The sequence below is a fragment of the Lissotriton helveticus genome, chromosome 5_1 (genome assembly GCF_964261635.1).
Source record: "Lissotriton helveticus chromosome 5_1, aLisHel1.1, whole genome shotgun sequence".
Lineage (NCBI taxonomy): Eukaryota > Metazoa > Chordata > Amphibia > Caudata > Salamandridae > Lissotriton > Lissotriton helveticus.
In genome coordinates, this window is record NC_136065.1 from 384,012,259 (window position 1) to 384,031,411 (window position 19,153).

Sequence of the window (19,153 nt, forward strand, 5' to 3'; positions counted from 1 at the left end):
TTCTTCTTGACGATTAGGAAAAAACGGGAATAAAACCCCTTGCCTCTTTGAGACTTTGGCACTACCTCTACTGCACCCTTCTGAATCAGAAGGCGAACCTGATGGAAAAGTTCCTTGAGGTGCGGAGGAGGTGGCCCGGAAGGTGGAGTTGGAGGAGGGATGTCGACAAATTCCAATGCATGGCCCTTATCCACAATGTCGAGCACCCAACGGTCCGTCGTGATGGAGGACCATTGAGAACTAAATAGAGAGATTCGACCTCCAATTTGCAGAGCTAAAGGCAAGTCATTGTCGTTTAGTGGAAGATCCCCTGTAAGAGGTTTTTCCACTAAAGGTCTTGGCCGGCTGCTGACGAGAGGACTGTTGTCGGTTTCCGGAGAAACACTGGTTGCCTTGGTTATAGGAGCGATATTGATTGCTTCCTCCTCAAAAATTGGAATTGGTGCCTCGCCCGCGAGCACCCCGAAAGGGCTACTTCTTAAATTGAAGAGTACCTAAGGCACGTGCAGTGTCTGTGTCCTTCTTTATAGATTGCAACGCCTCGTCAATGTGTGCTCCAAAGAGTGATTCGCCATCATAGGGCATATCAAGAATTTTTGCTTGAACTTCCTGACGGAAGGAGGTTGAGCGCAACCAACCTTGCCTACGTAAGACGGCCGCTCCAGCGAGTTGTCGGAATCCAGTGCAGGCTACATCCACTGCACAATCAATCAATTCTTCGGATGTTCTTTCACCTTCCTGAAGAAGCTGCAACGCTTCCGCCTTGGAAGCATCCGGAAGTAATGCCACATAGGCGGACATATCTGCCCAAACTTGACGGTCATATCGACCCAAGATGGCCATAACATTAGCCACTCGCACAGTAGTGGAAGACATTGATGAAAACTTGCGCCCTATAGCATCAAGGCGACGGCCCTCACGGTCCGGAGGAGCTGTGATAGTAGATGCAGGATTCCGGGATCCACTCTGAGCTGCCTGTGTAACAACAGAATCAGGCTTTCGCTGGCCAGTAAGGCATGCCGGAGATCCTACCGGCGCCTTATATTTCTTCTCTAACCTTGGCAATTGTGCCGGCAAAGAGTTTGGCGTCTTCTTAAGTTTCACCCCTTCAGCCCAGATGAAATCTATAATTGGGACAGTATGAATCTGTTTGAATGGTTGGCTCTTGAAGTCATAAAGGAAACAATCTTCCTCCCTTTGGACTCGTGGTAACTTGAAACGCTGAGCCGCTCTATCCATCAATTGATGGAAACGTGCAATATCCACCGGAGGAGAATCCTCTGGCGTCACTTGAGATGGGGATGGGGTCTGTGCACGATAGTCATCCCACTCAGCCATCTGATCATCACCATCCACATCTGTAACTTCTCCATTCTCTCGCTCCGAAGGATTCTCGTCGTCATCATCAGGATACACAGTTGCGTGTACCTGAATTGATGTGTGTCTCTGAATGGTAGCAGGCGGTGAAGGTTCTGAAGGAGCAGTTGACGGCTCCGTAATCGGGGTCAATACAGATGGGACAGTAGGCCCTTGTGGTGATGGCGGGAAACGCCGATTATAGTCATCCAACATATTTTGGAGGTTTGAAATCATTGACAAAGGCAACATCGCAGCTGGCATTTGAGTCTGAACTTCATCATGCTGGCCATACTGCTCCTCCTCATCATTACTAAAGTCCTGACACTTTATAACTAAATCTGACGGACTTCGAGCTTCAGTAAAAGCTTCATGCACATCCTCTTCAGACTCCTGATCTGAGTCTGTAGCAAACAAAGGAGAGGGTGTTAGAGCCATTCCCCCTTCAGGCAAAGTGGCAACCTGGTCCGATTTGCTGGAAGACAGTGGCAACAAAGGTAGCGAGGCAAATGTAGACGGTATTATTTTTACTACATTTTGAGACCTCGTCGTCGATGGCAATCCTTCCTTCGACGGAGCTTTCGGAGGCATAGACGTTGTAATTGTCTTTGCAGTCTTCTTTGTCGAAACCGTCATCGAAACTGTCATCGACGAGGCTATCGTCGACGGGGACGTCGTCGACAGCAGTGGTGCTGACGACAGAACCTTCATCGACGTAGATGTCGACGGAACCTTCTGTTTTATCTTCTTCGTCGACGGGACAGTCGTCGACGGGACAGTCGTCGACGGGACAGACGTCGACGGAACACTCGTCGACGGAACACTCGTCGACGGAACACTCGTCGTCGAATGCGTCGACGAAATCAACATCTTCACACCCTTCATCGATGACGATCGTACTGTCGACGACGTAGGTTTCTTCGTCAACGACGACGAAATTGGGATGATTGACGACACAGTCTTTGAACTGAGAATTACCTTCATCGACGACGACGACATCGAAGAAGGGGCTGTAGACGATCCAGATGCAAGCGTCGTCGTGACCGTCATCGTCGATTTTGATCCAGAGACAGCAAATCTCGTCGACGGAACTGTAGACGACACCGTTGTCGACGGAAAATCAGTTTTCTTCACAGGAAAACTTGAGGAAGATGCAGCAGGAGCCTGAGAGCCAGGTCTCGTGGGCCCAGAAGTGGTAGGAAGTGGTGAAGACACTGCAGGGGCCAATGAAAGAGACACCCTCTTCTTTTTTTAAAATGGAGAAGGCAACTCCTGCACAATACCACGCTTAGAGGCTGCTTGGGAATGGCCAGAAATTAGACTTTCAGCATCAGAAAGTACATTATCTTTATCTTTCAGTCTCTGTAGCCAGAGGAGTAAACGGCCTTCCCTGTCCTTCAAAGTCTTTGTGGAGAATGTTCTACAGAACTTACAGCTCCCCACCTCATGGTCCGGGTAAAGACAGTAAATACACTTACTGTGTGGGTCCTCAGAAAAAAGTCTTAGCTTTCCACAGGAGGAACAGGCTCTGAAAAGAGACTTCTTACTTGTAGACATGCTGTAGAAACAGGAAAAAACCTGAGAAAAGTTGAAAACTGAGCAGAGCTGAGGGAGACTCCCTTACACACGACGTGCGGTAGAAAATCTGAGGTGCTGAGCTCTGAGGAGAAGGTTCTAGAGGGTTGCTGATGCCTGATTGGCTGCAGTTTGGACCAACATAATGACAAGGATAGACTGCATATGGTTCTTTTCCTTTCCCATGCATTCCTATGTAGAAATGTGGGTAGGCTGTTTATGCCTTTTTTCTAGTACATATTTCAGGTTTTATGTTGTTACATATATATATATATATATAGTATATAATTGCTATTTTATTTACCGTGGGACTCCCACTCCGACGACGGGGAATATTCAAGCATGTGAATCTATGAAAGACACCCCAATACTGGAGAATCCAGTCTTCTTAATGTTAGGGCTTTGACAATTTCCAACAACAAAATGTCAATGTCAACCAAGAATAAGCTAGTAGTTGGCTTTTTGATTTGATAGTAGCACATACCATACCACTAGTTTTTCAGGGACTATTCTGCACATACAGAAGTATGGACAAGAGAAATAGGACATTGTTGATGATAGGTGCAGTTCGACTTTCCACATACCTCAGTCAGAAGTAACTGTGCGGGACTCGGGAGCCCTCACCTTGTTGGAACTTCAAGTCCTCCTGGTGGTGATGAGGAGTAGTTGGTTCTGTCTGTAATTAGTAAAATGTTGCACGTTAACCCCTTCGGTGCTCATGACAAGCTCAGCTCGTCATGGCATATACGTCTCAGGTGCTCATGATGAGCTGAGCTCGTCATGACCACACCCGTTTTTATTACGGCCCAGCACTGCAGGGGAATCGCTCCAGCAGCCATGAGGTTAAAAAGCAAGCATTCATCCGTTGTGCCACAAAGTGTTGCATGTTATGGCTAAGCATATAAGTTAACACCCTCCCCAAAACCGTGACTTTTTTTCAGTCCCAATAATTAAAAATGGTTTAAGTGTTATAACTTAACATTTTCTCTTCCATTACGAGACGAAATAGGGAGTGGTGTATGGCATCTAAAATATGAATTTTTTTTCTAGGCGTCACAACATCGGATGCAGCACTACCCACCACCAGTGCCGGGGCCAGCAGCGCGGAGGGGGCCACTCCAGGGTCGGATGCGGCAGCGCCACAAGTGCCACCAGGAGGAGCTGAGGGGGATGGCTCAGCAGCGACGGACGTGGTAAGTTATTATACTCCTTACTTATTGACATTTTAGAGTAGGCTCGCAAAGGAGTGTATGAATTACTGTACAGTAGACAGTACACTAGTACAAGTACACGGTACTGTTAAGAACAGTTACTAATTTAGAACTACATTTTTGCCAATCACGGAGAAGACAGTCAACCTTGACTTAGTAATAGCATTAGCGGCAGTAGTTCTCGGGTAAGCAATGGCCCCCTCTATTTGACTTCAAATCAGCTGGGAAACTTTTTTCGTGAAGGCAAGTCATATCAAATGATCTTAAGGGATGTGAAGAACGAAAAGGGAAAGAAGGGTGAAAGGAAGGAGAAGCGAGTCGTAACATTTATGACTGTAAAGAATGATACGTGTTTTTGAATGCAGGCAGAGGTGGCTGATAGGAAGGAATCAGATGCATGGCTGCTTGAAGCAAGGATGGTTGGAGGAGAAAGAAAAGATGACTGCCTGTGTGGGTGAATCAGAAAATGCATGTGTGGTGTGCATTGCAATATATCATTTGGGTCAAACTCAAATGCTTGTCAAGACGGTGGTTTACCAAATAAAATGAAAAGGGTGTTAGTTGGTTGTTGAGAAAAAGTAAACTTGGTACAAGTTGAGACATTAAGAAGAATGATAGACGTTTACTTTGGAAGCCTGGATGGTATCTTCTTCTTCCTCATAGATAGCAGAGGTGTATGTATTAGAGCAGACGCTCAGCGGATGAACAGTGTTACTTTGAACAGCATGTCCGTGCCAGAGTACCAAATACTAGAAGTTGTGATTGTTCATAAAATTTAAATACTCCCTCGACTAACAGTACAGTAGTTTACTTTGCAAGCACAGCATAGATTGTGTATGTATTGTATAGTTGACATTATATCAAGTCAAGTCCCTTCCTCCGCCAATTATGACTACCACACTCACTCCCTATGTTAATAATTTTCTTTCAGCTTTGTCATGGGTGGACTATTACTGTTGTTCACTCAATCTATCAAAACAAAGCACCTAATGTCATCCATCATATAAGCAAAGATCATGTGATCGGCAGGATATATGATCAGAAATCAATAATCTTCATTTTCCTTTTGTAGTAGTCAAGGCCCGAGGTGGCAGTGCTAAATATAAATTACATTGAGCAGTAGCCCTTGATGTAACCGAGTATGGCCAGTGCCACCCCTATAGAAAAGTAAGAGCTTCCTATCCCCACCTGCATATACTGCTTAAAGTAATGCGAGTCTGCGCCATCATGGCTTGTGTCTGTTTTTCTTGGGTGCAAGCTAAGTGAGCTGGCATTATGCCGGCTACCACAAGTTCACGTACGAGTAATTTCTTTTGCAAAACAAGAGAAAAAAAGAAGAAGACTGGTGTAGTCCCTGATTGTGTAGTAGTGAGTCCATAGTGCTGCTAGTAGAATTCCTGAAACTCCCACTAATGTCACAGACCTGCAAAGACTGCGGAAATATACATGCCAAAATGTTATACTGTGCTTGCAAGTTGCTAGTGTTACTTGTGAGACAACTTTCTGTTGAATTATTTCGACTTAATGTTAAAGACTATTGGCTACAGTATTTTTCTTTCTTTCTTCATAGATGCTCCAAAAAAGCGCACCCGCAAGGAGATGACTGTCTGGGCAAGGGCACGAAAGCTGGAGGCCATTTGCGCTGAATATCGGCGGCTGTGGGCTCGGGAGCAGGAGGAGACGGCAACTACTGCATCCTCCTCCAGTGCCCCCGGGTCCACCAGCCAGCAGCCTCCAGCTAAACGTCGCCGTGGCCTGACAGCCTCCCACCGCCGCCGCACAGCAGCAAAAACATCAGCTGCCCCCCCCCCCCGCCAGAGCCTGGATGGCACGTCTGCGCCGCCTCCGAAAGCGAGTGGACTACCTGGAGCGATTGGCAGAGAAGCAACAGCGCCAGCTCCGGGACCTCCGCAAAGAGGTGCGGGACCTGTCCACAGGACTCAGAGGACACCGCCGGAGGAAGTGACTTTCCCTTGCCCCTTTTTTAAAGACTGTTGGGGGGGGGGAATTGGGCTTTGGGGAAAGGGACTTGAAGGACATTTAGACATTGGTTGGGGTTAGGTAGGGGGGTGGGTTGGGTTAGTTTATTTTTGTTAGGGCATATATATTCATTTATTTTACATACTTAAACATAGTATACGCGTTCATATTATTTTGTGTGGTGATGGGCGGGGGTTACTGTACGTTTGCTTTCTTCAAACTTACCAGCATGAATTATCTAAACGTCCAAACATGTACAAAAGTGCCACTAACAGAGTTAGTGAATTCAATTGCCCTACTAGTACTTTACTAGTACTACTGTGACACTGTCAGTCTCTCCTCTCCTCCGAGTCCTAGCCCATTATTCTACCTCCCCAAAATGCTTATCTTACCTGTGATTCGTGTTTGAGAATAGGGCTAGGCACAGGGCTGGCGGCATGGCAAATGGCGATTAAGGTTGGATGTTGACTTGAATCCTGGATTGTTGAAATATCATCGTTGTGCTGGTAGTAGTAGTGGTACACACTGGCAGTAGCAGCATATGAAAAAAAAGGAAATGAAACATTGAATGGCCTGAGGGTAGCATTAGAAACAGTACGATAGATAGTACGGTAGAGAACAGTGCCATAAATTGTAGCCTAAGCAGTGCTAAAGTATTCAAAATATAACTAAATACTAGTTGCTTGGAGTATGGCTACTATAAGAACTAGTATTAAGGCAAAGGACAAAGCAACGTAAGCATTAAGCATTCGATTCGTCACGTGTAGGAGGAGGATGTTGATGATGATCAATCCATAATGGCGCACATGAAATTCTGATTCTGTTGCTTTGACCTTATCCTCCCCAGCAAGTGTGTGGAATTTATTGTTGTCATTTAGTCACACCTCAATGAAAAACCACACAGCCCAGGGGAAGAGGGTTAGGGTTTGAAAATTGGATGGGAATGGGGTTTTTTGGGAAAGTTTTGTGGAGAGAGGAAAAAAAACACATCATGGACAAACAACAAATGAAGAAAAACAAATCTTTGGATTCGAAGATATCCATAAATCTTTTAAGGGACATTAAGGAAGTGCACTATTGCATGCATGAAGTTTTTTGCTAAATGGATAGTTAGGTTACTGAAAAGTAGTACTTACTACAACTTACTAGTAACTATGAAGAAACAATTTGATTGTACAGGGCTGCAGTAATAATTATAATTACGCAATTTCACTTGCCTCTCTGCCCTCAGAGAGAATAAACACTTATAGTTATTAGTACATTAAATTCGTTTTAAAAATAGCAAAGAAACTTATCAAATAGCTGGAGGGATGAATTTGAAACAGAGAGCAAACAAACGCACAGAGTCACACTCGTAGAAGTTCAAGTTCAAAACAATAACATTTAAAAGATAAGGAGCAGTTAATATGATACAGTAACTGTATGTTGTAGTTGTCCTGTTGAATTTGTGAAGTTGCATGCATCCAGCCATTCCTCTTATTCACGGTACTCCTCCATTCAATCTGACGCTCCATCGATCAACCTTGGTGACCAGACACACTGTCCACTGCCTGCCTGATGCGGAATTGCGTATCGCTAATGGTAAACTTGAGTTAATCGTTTGTTCCATGCCACAGGGTAAAAGCCGGCCTGTAATTGTTGATGGAAAAACAGGAAGTGATATTAAAACACCACGGTGCAAAAAATATAAGGTACGCTGTGTAGTGCAAAAATAACACTTTCAGTTTCAGAGGTGACAGTATTACATATAATTATCATTTCGAAAGTGCGTACTCTGAGTCTCCTTTTCAAGGATAGTATTAATTACTAGTAACTATGGGCGATTTTTGCGGCTCGTGCCAAAATGCTCTCTGCAACTAGGCCCAAACCCCCCTTTCCCACCATGGATTTTCTTCAAACCACTTGCAATCAAAATGAGACCTTCCCAGCAGTGCCCCCAGACCCCTCAACTCACCCCCAAAAATCTAGAACTCCCCCAAGCAGCCCCCCAAAAACTTGCAATACTGCTAGGCCTCAGTTTAAATCGTGCCAAAACGAAGTCTGCAACTAGGCCCAAACCCCCCTTTTCCACCATGGATTTTCTTCAAACCACTTGCAATCAAAATTAGACCTTCCCAGCAGTGCTCCCAGACCCCTTAACCCACCCCAAACATCTAGACACCCCCCAAGCAGCCCCCAAAAACATGCAATACTGCTATCCCCAAAACATGGCAAATCGGTCGCGCCTTGACCAAAAAGTGCTGTTTTCAGCACTTCCAGTACTTTGATCCTCTTGAAACTTACCAGGATACTTGTTCCAGTGATTCCCAAGAATCTCAGCAAGGCAGAACAAAATCGATCCACTGGAAGGTGTACGACTAGTTCACCCAAACGCACGCGCCCGCAAAACACCAAAAAAGGCCACAATTCGGCCAATTCTGAAAAAACGCCAAACCCCCCTAAAACCTTGCCAACATCATTATGAACGAGCCTGTATCGGGCCCTGAGCCCTAGACTCCGGGAACACTACCAAATTATTAATTAAACCCAAAAAACGCACTGAACCCTAAACTCTAGATATGCTTTGTCTGTCTGTGTCAAAGAGCCTAGGTATGCTACACCAGGTTGCTTCACTCAGTGGTGCCTGCCTTGACCGTCTGCATGGCCCTGCCACAAGCATGGGCCAAAAATCCGTTCCGCTCGCGAAATTTGCTGTTTTTCGGCGGCAAATTCGCAATCCGAGAATCTCGCGAAATTGCAGAAAATTCGCAAATTCTTGAGCGTAACAGATTTTTGGCCCATGCTTGCCCATGCAGATGGTCAAGGCAGGCACCACTGAGTGAAGCAACCTGATGTAGCATATCTAGGCTCTTTGACACAGACAGACAAAGCATATCTAATTACTATGCAACAAGCCACATAGCCCCAATTATACATGAACTGCTGTACTCTGTACTCTGCCTGGCATAACAATACTACACTGCCTCGACCACTCCATACCACGACTAGGCAGACATGTAGTTCTGCTGTTGTACTTGTTGTAGACTGGTTTACCTGTTTGCCACTCACGAATTGGCCATAGTTCTTCCGTAAACCGACGCTGATGATCCATCCATCCCAGTGAGTGACTGTAAAGAAAAAAGATATATTATTTAATCAATCATCATAGTATATTGGCAAACAGTAAGTCCAAGGACATTTTGCATATTGGAAAATGCAACGTAGTGGCCCCTGCAGTTGAAGTACAATTTGAATTAAACAAGGTAAAAAAAAGCAGAGTAGACTTGAGTTACATTTAGTGTGTAAAAGAATAAATAATAACAGAAGACATATGATTCATTTCATGCACAACAAACAAACAGCAATTGCTTTCATCAGACAGCCACTGCTGACCACTGCATGCCATCTTCTTCTCATTCTTCATTACCTGTTCCACTTTTTGTCCGCATCTTCTTCTGAAAGTGAGGGACCACAGAGCAGCCTCTCCTGTCAATTTCAGAAGTAACTGTCAGCAATCAGCAAGCATGTAGTCAGTAATTCCAGTCCCACTTGAGGGGACTCGTCTACGAAGACAAATTTTCTTTATTCTGCGTAATCCAGCCATCTGCCTTGAGGGAAATGGATAGGGGGAGTCTGGAGGAGGAGGATAGAGGAGCATGATTGAGTTGTGAACTTGTGAACCTCAGGAATGCAGACTGCAGCACCTTCAAATCAATAAGGAAATAAGATGAAGACAGTGCTGCTGATGGACTTGTTGTGATTAGGTGATTAGAGTTTTGTTGCAGTAAAAGTTGCAAAACAAAGAAAGACACACAGGAATAAAAGTGAATAAGGACGAAAAAAAAGGAAGTCATTTTCAGGCCTCGGTGTCAGGGAAGTATAGCTCGTCCTCAAACTCTATGAATTGAGACGGGAGTAGGTCAGGTAACAGAGAAGAACTTCCGTCACCTAAATCGGTGTCCTCTTCTTCCTGCGTGCATTCACGTATTTTGTAATCTGGTGGTATGAAGTGCTGATTCATCTTGATCAATGTTAACCTCTCCACATTTTTGGGCGAGAGGCGGGTCCTTTTTGAAGTTACAATGGCACCAGCAGCACTGAAAACACGTTCAGAAGACACGCTTACGAGTGGGCAAGACAAATAATTTAGAGCCAGGTTGGTGACCAGTGGCCATAGAGGCCTTTCCCTATACAAATACAGCAATGGGTTCTGATTAATGAAGACCTCTGTTGTGTCATCCAGATAGGCCTGCACCATCGACTCAAGGTTCTCCAGGGTTGCTCCACTTTGCGTACCGTCTGTGGCCTTTGCATCACTGAAACGAGCAAACCCTTGATGAGTTAGCCAATCCTCTTCCGACAATATTATGGCTGGGCCTGGTGCAGGTGAGGATGATGATACGGTTGCTGGTGTCGTTAACGGCTGTGGGGGAAAGTGACTCCCTTCGGCCACAGATTCAGAAGTGGAACTTGACGCCGGATGGCCTGCTGATTCAGTTGTACTTCTGCCGGTTCCTTTAATTTCCTGCTGCTCTTTTTCGAACCTAGTGGCTGACAGAGATAGCCAATATTTGTACTTTGTAACATCTGCTTCATCAAAAGGAATGAATGCTTTGCTGGCCACGCCCTTTTTGTACCGTGGATCGATCCAGAATAGTGGCACAAATGTAATGTTGTTCTGTATGTATTTTTTTAAGCCTTTCATTGTCAACTAGGCGGCTTAATAACCTCTCCGCCAACTGATATGTGTCTTGCTTTATAGCATCATCTCGGAACGTTGAAGACACCGCTTTCAGTTGGTGCTCTAGCATGCGCAACAATGGGATAGCTTTGCCCAAAGAACAGTCCTCCCTGCTGACTTCACGCGTGAAGACCTTTAAAAGGACGAAGCATGTCTGTCAGGCTTGCAACTAGCTTCCATTCATCCAACTCTAGCCTCATGTATTTCATAGTAGAACCCAGTTTATAGATATACTCATTGATTACCCCCCACTGCTCAGACAGAAGCTCAAGCATGTAAAAGGTTGAGTTCCAAAGTGTTGCCACCTCCTGGATAAGTCCTTTGACTGGCAGTCTACGTTCATGTTGCATGCTCCTCAGCTTCTTCCGAGCCTTAAAAAAATGGCTGAAATGTGTGCAGATTCTTCGGCAGGTGGTCAGTAACTTGTTGACTGTGGTTTCTTTTTTCAAGAAATCTTGCACAACAATGTTAATACTGTGCGCCAAACACGGCACTCTGAAATAGTCACCTAGCTGCATGACCTTAACTATATTACTGCCATTATCCGTGGAAACATAACCAATCATGCGATTTCTTGGATGCAGCCATTCATAGACCTTCCTATCAAACTCCTCCAAAATGTTAGGTGCAGTATGAGTTTTCTCCATGGCAAACATGGCTACTGTTGCATGTTTCCGAGTAGCTTGAAAAACTGTGTCTGTGTCAACACCTACTTTTAACTTGTCTTTAACCCCTGCAAAAGAGACCCACTGTGCATTGATGCACATGTAATCAAGGGCTTGGCAACTGGTCCACATGTCTGTTGTCAGGTGGATAGTGTGAACAGCACTCTTCTGAATAGCTGCGCCAATCACCTCCAGCACATCTTGATGTAGTGCTGGAACAGCAACTCTGACAAAATAGGACCGGCTAGGAACCTTCCATTTAGGGCAGACTGTTGCCACAAATTCTAGAAAACCCACCCCTTCCACGAAAGAAAAAGGGAGAAGGTCCAGCGCTAGCATTTTAGCCAGCTTTGCGTTATACAGACATGCCGTTGTGTGGTTGCGTTCAAATGGCGCATCCGACCAAAACATTCTGCTAATGGTGGTCTGGACCGTTTTATGTGACTATGATGATGCAGACTTCTTCAAACCAGTTAGGCTCATTAATGTACTTTTTCGCATTGGTGTCTCTCTCAGACTCTTAGTGTGCCTCATACATGTTGCAGGGGTAGAGGGTGTGGGCGCTACCACTGCAGTGCTGTTGTCAGGGGTACTGGGTGTACCAGAAAAAATGTCTGTCGCTTCTTCACTCCCGCCCCCTGCACGATAAGCCCCCCGTCATCATCATCAGATGCAATATCAATGTCTACATTTGGATTTGTACTTTTGGCTTTCCGGATGTTAGTTAGATGCGCCTCCCACTGGATAATGTGGTGTTTTTTGAGATGACCTCTCTGGCCTCCGGTGCCATAGTTGGTACCAAGCTTACCCAGACTAACTACTTGTCTGCAAATCGAACAAATGACCATGTTTTACGCCTTTTGGCTAACAGTAAAGAAGTCCCAAACTGGGGACTGGAGATGTTTGCTGGTGGTGGAGGTGCTACCTTCAGTTTCAATGCCATATGAAGTGGAGGATAGGCGTGGCTGAATTTGTTTCTGTTGTTCACTTACAGCACATTACTTGAGGAAATGGAGGTCGAGCTGGATGGAGGTCCCTGCCGGCCCTTCTGACGAGAAAATATGGAAGCTGTAGGTCGTGTTGGTGTTGTAGTTAACTGCGTTGGTGGTGGTACCAGTGCTACGCCGCCCACATCCCGCTGAGCAGCCATTCGGGATAGTGTCAAAATGTCTGTCTGCTGCATGCCCGCTGGGGCTGGAGTGACGACTGTGATGACTGGGTCGTCGTCAGACTGTTCATCATCAACAGAATACATAACTTTTTGTTCGTCGTCATCACCCACACCTGAAAGCCTTGTGGGAACCTTCTTTTTAGGCTTAGCTACCTTTGTCGGCTCATGGCATGCCTCCCTCTCAGACTGCATTGGTGGGTTCCAATCAAGATCATCAGGAGGAAGGGGGCTTGAAGAAGAACTTGTAGTAGCCCTCGTTGACCTTTTTCCTGCTGGGGATCTGGAAGACAATGGATCATCCTCAGGAGGAGTGGCTTCCTTGGATGATACCTCCGCTTGAATCTCGATTTCCTGATGTGCCCCTACTTCTGGAGGAACAAGCATTGTGGGCAGTTGTGCCGCTCCATGCGCCTCTAGTTGCGCCTCTCCTTGCGCCTCTCCTTGCGCCTCTACTTGCACCTCTCCTTGCGCCTCTCCTTGCACATGTACTTGCGCCTCTCCTTGTGCATGTACTTGCGCCTCTCCTTGCCCATGTACTTGCGCTTGTACTAGTTGCCCTTGTGGTTGTCTTTGCGGCTGTTGTATGTTGAACACTCTTCAGCTGAGTTACACCCTGCGTTGATTGTATGCTACTTTCTTGCGATCAGCCAACATCACTGGTCGATGGTGATTGAACAATTAAAGTGGCTGCCTCTGCCGCACTCATGGCCTTGGACCTAACTTGGGGGCTGATTATGATTGTGGTGAATCCGCATCCTCCGGGCCGGCGGAAGCCACCGCCGGCCCGGAGGATGCGGATTCACCGCTGCGGTGTGTTGAAAGACCCCCCGCCTGATTAGGATGGCTGGGGGTTCATCAGCGGACGGGGAGACCGTCTGCCGCTTTTCCGCCGCGAGACCGCGGCGGAAAAGCTCTTTTATGGTGGCGGTGTCTATCAGACACCGCCAGTCATATTAGGATTTGCCCTGGGACATGCCTTTCCGCGGCGGCAATGCCGCCACGAAAAGGCATACGGTCTTTTCTTTGGGGGCCGCGGGCCCCCTGGGTGAAGGGGGGTGGGGGTGCACATGGGGGGTACCTATGGTACCCCCCTGCATTTGCACACACGAAGCGGCAGGCACCGCTTGCAGTATTAACATTGCGGCACGTGCTGCTTCAAGCAGCACCCGCCGCAATGTTAAAAATACAGGATGTGACCGCCAGGGTGGCGGTCACATCCTAATTCGCATGGAGGGACCGCCACTGCCCCTGCGGACGGTCCCTCCACCTCTGGGGTGGCGGACGGACGCAGGTCCGTCCGCCATCCTAATAGGCCCCTTGGTGTGGTGGCACTGAGCCAAAGGAAGCGGAGGTGCTGCTCCCAGCTTGGTCCCCGGCGGACCCCGCTGCTGCAGGCGTTGTTTTTTTCCCCCGAAAAAAGTGTCTGTGGGCACACCAGTCTCCTTGGTAAGTGGCACCACTTGCTTCTTCTGCTCCTTCTTACTGGCAGTGACAACTTTCTTTGTAGAGGAGCTACGGCCACCTTTCTTTGGGCCCATCTTCTTCAGATGTCAGAACAGCAGGCCGCAGTTGCACGAGTTGTCTGTGGCCACACGTGACGTCACGTGACGTTGTGCTGCGCACACCGCTGCAGGACTTCTTCCTGGCACTGGTGGTTCTCTTGTGCACCTAAAAGCAAAGGAAGCCAGAGGAACATCAGTGAAACACCCCAAAAAGTCAAAAAACACACAAAAATCACCACAATCCAATGCCATCCATGCCCTCAAAGATGTTTAAATTCAAGATGCCCCACACAAAGCATTGGTCCATGCACCACTCACCACCCCTGGGCATAATGGCTGAAAGCAGGGTAGGCTGGGTGCAGGCCTATGGCTCAAAGCACACTGCCTGGCTTCAAAAATGCCCCCTTGTCCCCCAGCCACATGGCCAGGCAGTGCCTGGACCAGGCCTCAAAATGGCCCTCACCCACATGGCCAGGCCCCAACAACACCCCAAAAAAGTAGAAAAACACACAAGAATCACCACAATCCAATGCCATCCATGCCCTCAATGATGTTTAAGTTCAAGAGGCCCCACACAAAGCATTGGTCCATGCACCACTAACTACCCCTGGGCATAATGGGTGAACGCAGGGCAGGCTGGGTGCAGGCATATGGCTCAAAGCACACTGCCTAGCTTCAAAATGGCCCCTTGTCCCCCACCCACATGGCCAGGCCCTGCCTGGACCAGGCCTCAAAATGGCCCCCACCCACATGGCCAGGCCCCAACAACACTCCAAAAAGTAAAAAAACACACAAAAATCACCACAATCCAATGCCATCCATACCCTCAATGATGTTTAAATTCAAGAGGCCCCACACAAAGCATTGGTCCATGCACCACTCACTACCCCTGGGCATAATGGGTGAAAGCAGGGCAGGCTGGGTGCAGGCCTATGGCTCAAAGCACACTGCCTGGCTTCAAAATGGCCCCTTGTCACCCAGCCACATGGGCAGGCCCTGCCTGGACCAGGCCTCAAAATAGCCCCCACCCACATGGCCAGGCCCCAACAACACCCCAAAAAGTCAAAAAACACACACAAATCACCACGATCCAATGCCATCCATGCCCTCAAAGATGTTTAAGTTCAAGAGGCCCCACACAAAGCATTGGTCCATGCACCACTCACTACCCCTGGGCATAATCGGTGAAAGCAGGGCAGGCTGGGTGCAGGCCAGTGGCTCAAAGCACACTGCCTGGCTTCAAAATGGCCCCTTGTCCCCCCGCCATATGGCCAGGCCCTGCCTGGACCAAGCCTCAAAATGGCCCTCACCCACATGGCCAGGCCCCAACAGCCCCCTCAAAGTCGAAAAACACACAAAAATCACCACAATCCAATGCCAGTAATGCCCTCAATGATGTTTAAATTCAAGACACCCCACAGAAAGACTTGGTCCATGCACCACTCACTACCCCTGGGCATACTGGCTAGTGAGGCTTTACAGGCACCCCAAAATTAAAAAAAAAAAACAACATATAACAGTGAGCTAAAATTCCATGACATAAATGAGATTTAAGTTAAAAAAAATCACAAAAACAGCTGTATCATGCACCCATGACTAACCCTGAGCCTACTGGATACTGTAGCAAAAAGGTTTAAAATTGTAGTTGCAGCAACTGCATTGCCCCAAACAAACAACACCAATTTACTTGTAAAATCTCAAATCCAAAAGTGATCCAAACTCCAAAGTCCAAAAAGTCCTCAAATACAAACACAAAAAGTAATCCTTCCAGCTCCAAATCAAAAGTGACCAGGACATGGACAAAGCACTGGGAGGAGCCTGCTGGACAGGAACAGGAAGTTGGAGACTCTGGGACACTTCCTTCCTCCCACCCACCCCCCCAAAAATGTAAACTCCTTGCACCAAAAAGTGCAGCCAAATGTCAATCTGAGGAGTTATTCTGATCAAAATCATCATTTTCAGAAGGTTTATGCTGCCTGCGGTTGATTTTTATTGTGCAGAATTGCAATTTTTGCAAATTCGGGAAAGCGAGCTGTTCAAATCTCCCGCCGGAAGTCAGCTGCGCGCTGCATCTACATGTTCGGCATTGTTTACTCCCGCGATGCGTGATCGCGGCGCTTATGACGTACTCGCGTTGTCAAACTCTCGCTGTGCAAGATGGCGGGCCGCGATGACGTAATCGCGGTCGAAAAACTCTTGCGCGATCACGCAGCAAGATCCAAAATGGCTCAGCACACGCAAACCGGGAGAAAAACAACTCGGCAAACACAGAATCACGGTAAGTCAACGCCGCACGAGCGATATTGTATTTTTCAAGCGCGACCAAGCAGAAAAATTCACCGGCTTGCGAATTTGCGGATTGTTGGGCAAATTCGCGGGATTCGCGGACCGCGAATTTGCCAAAAATCCGCAAATTCCGCGAATGTAACGGATTTTGCGCCCACGCTTAGTGCATAGCAGCGGAAAGTACTGTTTGGCTGAGAAAAGGCCACCTTTCTATGAAAAATTATTTTTTTGAGCTGGAAACTAAATACCATTGAAAGAGTTTGAGCTGATTTGCATCACTATGTGTGCGTTTGCCCTGATCAAAATCCTTAGTAAATCTGTCCCTGAGTTCCTGTTAAGCACGTTCGGTTATCAGGATACAAATAGCTGTCTTTAGGTCTCGGCCTGCGTAGGCTGCGCTGGCGCAGTCTTGCTGGTGAGATTTTATGTCTTCTAGTACGGAGGTAATCGAGCCAGCTCTACTCCGTTGGCTGGCTTCCTAAACTGCGGCCAGGCATTGGAGAAGAGCTTTGTCAGTCAATTTAAGCCCGTCTGTTTCAGATTGAGGGGCGTGTTTTTTGCTGTCCTTTCTCTCCTTGACGTCTTCAGTCACTCAACAAAAAACACGCCCCTCAGTCTGAAAAGGACTGGGCTTATAGACTCCTGCTGCTGGACGCTCGGTAATTTGTTGCTAGATCACAAGACTTGGTAAGAGTTTTCATTGTATGAATTGCCCTTTGAAATGTTGGATGTTTACGTGTGTAACTTCGGCCTAGCTGCAGAGAGCAGCATTAATCTCCCAGTGCACGCAGAGGATTGCTTCCAAATAAATATCGGCCACAATGATGTGTGATGGGGGAGTTTGAGAGCAGCAGATGTTTTATCAGCCGGCAGCAGCAGGCGCGCTCGCCGCGAGCGGAGAGGGGAGGCCCTGGCGTGACGAGGCCGTCTGAGCGGAGAGGGGAATGCCCTGGCGCTTCCTGTGACGAGGCCGTCTGAGGCAGGCTTGCCTGCTGGCGGCACACTGCACATCAAAAGGTGTCCGCTCGCTAACACTGCGCGACCCTCTGAAGTGCGGCTCAGCAGCTTGCACTTCCACCCAACGGCGGCCGTGCTGCTGGCGGCTGGCCTGGACCACAGTATTGGACTCTTCCAGGTGGATGGAGGCGCCGGCCACCTGATCCAGAGCTTGCACTTGGAGGGATTTCCCGTGCACCGGGCACGGTTCACCCCCGACGGGCGGCAAGTGCTGGCCACTGGCGAGTGCAGCCGCAGCCTGTACTTGTACGACATGATGGCTGGCGGGCTGAGCTCCGTCCAGCCCCACTGCCTGTCTGAGCTCTTTGCGGGCCTTCGAGATCTCCACTGACGGAACTCTGCTGTTGCTGCACGGGGTCTCCGGCTACCTGCACCTACTGTTCATGCGCACCAAGGAACTCGTAGGTAGTGTGTAAGTGAACGGCAGAGCTGCAGGCGCTGTATTCACCACTGACAGTGCCCAGATCTACAGCAGCGACGACGAGGGTGGTATTTATGTGTGGGATGTGGGCTGCCGGCACTGCCTTCACCGCTTCACTGATGAGGGGTGGCTGCGATCCACCTGCCTGGCAGCCTGGCTGGATGGCCAGTACTTGGCTTGTGGCTCCAGCTCTGGCATGGTCAACGTCTACTCCCAGGAGGACTGTATGCGGGTGGTCCAGCCCCGACCTCTCAAAGCCCTCCTGAACTTAACCACCTGTGCCTCCACCTTGGCCTTCAACCCCACCAGCGAGATGTTAGCCATGGCATCCAGTGCAGCGGATGAGGCTGTGTGAGTAGTGCATCTGCCCACTTTCAGCGTCTTCTCAAACTTCCCTCTGGCCAAGAGGAAAAACATCCACCTTGCGCAGTGCCTGGACTTCTCCCCTGGCAGTGGCTACTTCTCCATTGCCAACAACAAGGGCAGTGCCCTGCTGTATCGTCTGAAGCACTACACTAGCTTTTGATGGTTCAAGGCAGTCCTTCACCAGCATGACCCAGAACTTTACGTTTGACCATGGCTCCTCTTACAAAATCCACTTGTCCCTTTGGTGCCCCCCCCCCAGTTACTGCCCGTATCCGCCCTCATGTTTACATTTTCCATGGCTTGCGGTGCTCAAGACCCCAACCCCGGAAGGATGAGGGATGGCAGTTGGCCCCGCTGGGATCCTGAAGTGTGACCTGCGGTGACCACAGATGTCAGCAGCGAGCGTCTCTTTCAAGTTGCACTGCTGCAGAGTTTGGATTTATTTGTTTAATGAGGGCTAGTTCTTTTCATTTAGTCTGTTTTCTGTAACACTTGTAATGCTTACTCTTTTGTTGTGCGTTTTGTCACTTCATCACTCAACTTGTACGTTATTTTACTACTTTTGTTTGCCAAATTTACATTTGTTTATTATTTTTCATCCAGTTTATTATGTTTTCTGCCGTTTAGTCTGTTATTTCACTCCTCTGCTTCTAGCAAAGTTGACTATTTTTCTCCCCATTTTTACGCAGTATTTTATATTTTGGTGTGGGGGCTCTGTGTGTGTGGGGGGCTCTGTGTGTGGGGGGCTCTGTGTGTGGGGGGCTCTGTGTGTGTGGGGGGGCTCTGTGCGTGGGGGGCTCTGTGTGTGGGGGGCTCTGTATGTGGCTCTGTGTGGGCTCTGTGTGTGTGTAGCTCTGTGTGCGTGGGGCTCTGTGTGTGTGCA

At 47.9% G+C, this 19,153-nt stretch overlaps 1 pseudogene; it reads left to right on the forward strand.

Annotated features, from left to right (window-relative positions):
• Positions 1-2,771: 2,771 nt before the first annotated feature.
• On the forward strand, positions 2,772-18,430 carry LOC144752478 (U3 small nucleolar RNA-associated protein 18 homolog; annotated as a pseudogene).
• Positions 18,431-19,153: the final 723 nt, after the last annotated feature.